Source organism: Triticum aestivum, chromosome 4B (genome assembly GCF_018294505.1).
Source record: "Triticum aestivum cultivar Chinese Spring chromosome 4B, IWGSC CS RefSeq v2.1, whole genome shotgun sequence".
NCBI classification, from domain to species: Eukaryota; Viridiplantae; Streptophyta; class Magnoliopsida; order Poales; family Poaceae; genus Triticum; species Triticum aestivum.
This window is the reverse complement of record NC_057804.1, coordinates 580,011,941-580,016,984: the sequence shown is the minus strand read 5'-3', so window position 1 is coordinate 580,016,984 and position 5,044 is coordinate 580,011,941.

The window sequence follows — 5,044 nt, the reverse complement described above, 5'->3', positions numbered from 1 at the left end:
ATTTTTCTGAGCAACTTTCATATAGAAAACATTTTCATCGGAGTTACGGTTTAAAAGTTACGGATTTTCAAAGTTTAAACCAATTTCTAAATTATTTTAAAAGCAGAAAAGGAAAACATGACGTCAGCATGACGTGTTGATGACATCAGCAGTCAACAGACTCGCTGACCAGGTCAAACTGACCTGTGGGTCCAGTGGGACCCACTGGTCAGTGACTGGACTAATTAAACAGTGTTAATTTGGACTAATCTAATACTAACTATCAAGCGGGGCCCACTGTCAGTGCCTAATTGGTGAATAGATTAATTAGTCAATTTAATTAACACATTTTCTATTTATCTAAAACATTATATTGACTCGGCCCCACATGTGAGTGGGTTGACTCAGTCAACGAGTCAACTGGGCCCACCCGTCAGTGGCTCAGCGGGCCCCATACGTCAGCGCCAGGTCAGCCTCACCGGCGTTGGCGCCGGAAGTACTCCGGCGAGCCTCCCGCGGCGGCGCACGTCGGGAGAGGGGGTCGGGTTTCGCGCACAGGGGGTTTCCGGGGTCGTAGCTAGGCGCGTCCGACGCGGTTCGACGTCCCACGCAAGATGGAGGCGACGGCCGGGGCCAGGAACGACCGGAACGGCGCCGGCGACGAGTAGAAACGGCGCCGGAGTACGGGCGCGAGCGGGTTCAGCGTTAGAGCGCGCGAGCGGCCTAACTAACCAACTAGGCGGGGTCTACGGCGCTCCAGGAGCTCGTCGGAGCTACTAGCTCGAGCGGGGGAGCTCGGTGGCGAGCCCTACGACGGCAATGGCGGACGGCGGAGCCCGGCTTGCGGGCGAGCTGGCTACGACGAAAGGCACGGCGCGAGGAGAGGAAAGGAGGAAGGGAGGAGCTCACCGGGCGGCACGCACGATGGCCCTCGGAGGTTTAGTAGCAGCTGTGCAGTGGATCGACGCCGGCGAGCTCCTGTGATCCGAAGTGGAAGACGAGGCCGGGGCAGCGTTCCGGGGCGCCCGGCGTCCTGCGGCTCATCGGGGAGGCGTAGTCGAGGGAGGCGGAGCGGTTGGACACGAGGAGGTCGCGAGGAAAACACGGTGGTCGCGTGAACGACGGAGAACGGCGGCGATGGCGCTCGGGTGAGGCGGGCGAGCGAGACAGGGAGGGGGAGGAGCGCGTGGATCTGGGAGGCAGAAGAGGGGAGTGGAGGTAGGTGGGGAGGAGGCCGAGGCGCCAAGGGGGGGGAGGCTCGACCTTATCCTCTCGTCGGGCGACGCTGACGGGGTGGTTCGGCGGCGACCGCAAGCGCGGGTCGGTCGAACAGGAGAAGGGGGAAGGCGACCGGGGAGGGGGAGTGGCCGGGCCGACTTGGCTGGGCCAAGGCCCAGGGAAGGCATGGGGGCGCTGTGGGCCGTCCGGCTGGCCGACTGGGCCTGCCTAGCGGCTAAGGCCCAAGCAGAGAGGGGGGGGGCTGTGGGTCGCCGAGGCCTAAGGGGAGGCCAGGGCTCTCCCACCCCCTCTTTTTTTCCCCTTTTTTTTAAACAGATTTTGCATTTTCTTTTCTTTTTCTTTTAGCCAATAAAGACTTTGCAAAAGATTATGCCATTGGACAAAATAATCTCAAATAATTATTAGGCACTGCCCCAAAAAAAAGATTGTGAGGCTTTTAGAAATACTTTGCCATTTTCATAAATTAAAAAGGCATTTAATTTATTTCTTAGGCCACTGTTTGAAGTAGCTTAAGCCACTCAAACCTTTTTGCAAAAAGTTGGTTCACCACCAATATTAGTTGTGGATTATTCTGCACATGATGAACATTTTTGTTTTCATGTCTGAGCATTTTGAATTTCAGACAAAATTTGAATTTGAATACAACTGGAATGTGAAAGAACATGAGACAATAATGATCAGGCACATGTTTAGCAAAAAGATTAACTTAACCCCAGGGGTTACTGTAGCATCATTACACCGGGGTGTTACAACTCTCCTCCTCTAAAAGAAATTCTCGTCCCGAGAATTAAGAGGTAGAAGGGAAAAGATCGGGGTATTCAGCCCGGAGGTTATCTTCGCGTTCCCAAGTGGCTTCCTCTTTAGTATGATTCGACCATTGCACCTTGAGGAACTTAGTAACCTTCTGGCGGGTTCGACGTTCAGCTTCTTCAAGAATGCAGATCGGATGCTCCTTGTATGTGAGATCATCTTGAATTTCAATCAATTCCGGATCCACTTCACGTTCCGGATCCTTGAAGCATCGACGAAGTTGCGACACATGGAAGACGTCATGAACGTGAGAGAACTGAGGTGGCAACTCCAGTTGATAAGCCACCAGTCCACGACGGGCGAGAATACGGAAGGGACCAATGTAGCGAGGAGCTAACTTTCCCTTGACTCCGAACCGATGAGTGCCTCTCAAAGGAGTGACACGCAGATAAGCTTGTTCACCAGGTTGATAAGTTGAACCCCAGTGTTTCCGGTCATAGTTGCTCTTCTGGCGGGATTGGGCCGCCTTGAGATTATCCCGGACAATGCGAACCTGCTCTTCAGCTTGTTGAATAATGTCCGGACCAATGAGTGCTCGTTCCCCAGTTTCTGACCAATTCAGAGGGGTTCGGCACTTACGTCCATAAAGCACTTCAAAGGGTGCCATCTTCAAGCTGGCTTGATAGCTGTTGTTATAAGAGAACTCCGCATAAGGGAGAGATTCTTCCCACTTCTTGCCGAAAGAAATAACACAAGCTCGAAGCATGTCTTCAAGAATTTGATTGACTCGCTCGACTTGGCCTTGGGATTGGGGATGATAAGCAGTGCTCCAGGTAATATGAGTTCCCATTGCCTCTTGGAAACTATCCCAGAACTTAGAAGTGAAAATACTGCCGCGGTCTGAACTGATCTCCTTCGGAATGCCGTGGAGTGACACAATTCGGGAGATATACAAGGTTGCCAATTGACTAGCAGTGATAGTCTCCTTGACTGGCAGAAAGTGAGCAACCTTCGAGAATTGGTCGATGACGACAAAGATAGCATCGTTACCTTTCTGAGACTTGGGAAGGCCAGTGACGAAGTCCATTTGGATCTTATCCCACTTCCATTCAGGAATCGGAAGCGGTTGTAGAAGTCCAGCCGGTTTTTGATGTTCTGCTTTGACGCGACGGCAAACGTCACATTCTTCGATATATCGAGCAATGTCTTGCTTCATTTTAGACCACCAGTACTTCTGACGGATGTCTAGATACATCTTGGTACTTCCCGGATGAATAGAGAGAGGGGTGTCATGCGCTTCTTTCATCACCTTCTCTGTCATAAGCTCGAACCGGGGTACGACAATGCGATCTCTGAAGTATAAGGTTCCATCTTCACCAAGTGAGAAATCTCTGGATTTCTCTAAGGCAGGATCCTTTTTCATCAGATCAACATGAGCATCTTTGGCTTGAGCAGACTTGATTGCTTTCAGAAGAGTTGGTTCCAAAACAAGGTTATTCAGAGAACCCTATGGAATTAGTTGAAGGTTCAGCTTGCATAGCTCTTCATAAAGGCGGGGTTGAGCTTTGTAGACCTGGTGATTATTGCAATAAGACTTTCGGCTTAGGGCATCGGCCATTACATTAGCCTTGCCAGGTGTATAAGATATACCGCAGTTGTAGTCAGCAATAGCTTCCATCCACCGCTGCTGACGGAGGTTCAGATCTGGCTGAGTAAACAGGTACTTCAGACTCTGATGATCAGTGAAGATCTCACAACGATTACCGAGAAGGTATTGTCGCCATAGTTTCAATGCAAAGATAACCGCTGCAAGCTCAAGGTCATGAACCGGGTAGTTTTCTTCGTGAGGACGCACTTGACGGGAGGCATAGGCAATCACCCTGCGCTCTTGCATTAGAACACAGCCTAATCCTTGACGTGAAGCGTCACAATAGATGACAAAGTCCTTGCGAGAATCAGGGGGAGCAAGCACTGGGGCAGAAGTCAGTTTATCCTTGAGTGCCTGGAAACTTTCCTGACATTTGTCTGTCCAATCGAACTTAACGCCTTTGTGAAGCAGATTAGTCAGTGGCTTGGCGATCTTGGAGAAGTTCTCGACAAAGCGGCGACAATAGCTGGCCAGTCCGAGAAAGCTTCTGACTTGCTTGACAGTCTTTGGAGGGGTCCAGTCAAGAATAGCCTGAACGCGCTCTGGGTTGACGGCAATACCATCCTTGGAGATAACATGACCAAGGTAGGTGACTTCGGGTAACCAGAATTCACACTTGGAATACTTGGCATAAAGTTGATGCTCTCGAAGCTTCTCCAGAACAAGACGAAGATGTTCAGCATGTTCTTCTTTATTCTTCGAATATACCAGTATATCATCCAGATAGACTACGACGAACTTGTCGAGGTAATCCATGAATATATAGTTCATCAGACGAGAGAATGTAGCTGGAGCATTGGTTAAACCGAATGACATGACGGTGTACTCGTAAGAACCATAACGAGTCACAAATGCGGTCTTTGGAATATCCTCTTCACGAACACGGATCTGGTGGTAACCCAACCTCAAGTCGAGTTTAGAGAATATCGATGAACCAGCCAGTTGATCATACAGATCATTGATCCGAGGAAGGGGATATTTGTTTTGAATTGTAGCTTGGTTGATAGGACGATAGTCTTGGACCAAACGGTTCGTACCGTCCTTCTTCTTGACGAAGAGAGAAGGTGCTCCCCAAGCAGAGGAACTTGGACGAATGAAACCCTTGTGAAGAGATTTGTCGATTTCCTCCTTAAGCTCAAGGAGTTCATGAGGTGGCATCTTGTAGGGTCGTTTTGCAATAGGAACGGTGCCTGGTTTCAAGTCGATGACGAACTCGACAGCCCGGGCAGGGGGTATTCCTGGAAGTTCTTCTGGAAATACGTCTTGGAAGTTGCGAACGACTGGAATCTTTTCAATTCCCTCAAGAGGTGCCGCGTTCAACGCATTCAAAGCATAAAGTCGTGCTTCAGCGTTTTGAACAAGCTGAGCATGGTAGCTTACTATCTCATCGGAAGGATGTAGGAGGTGAACGACCTTGGTGGCGCAAAC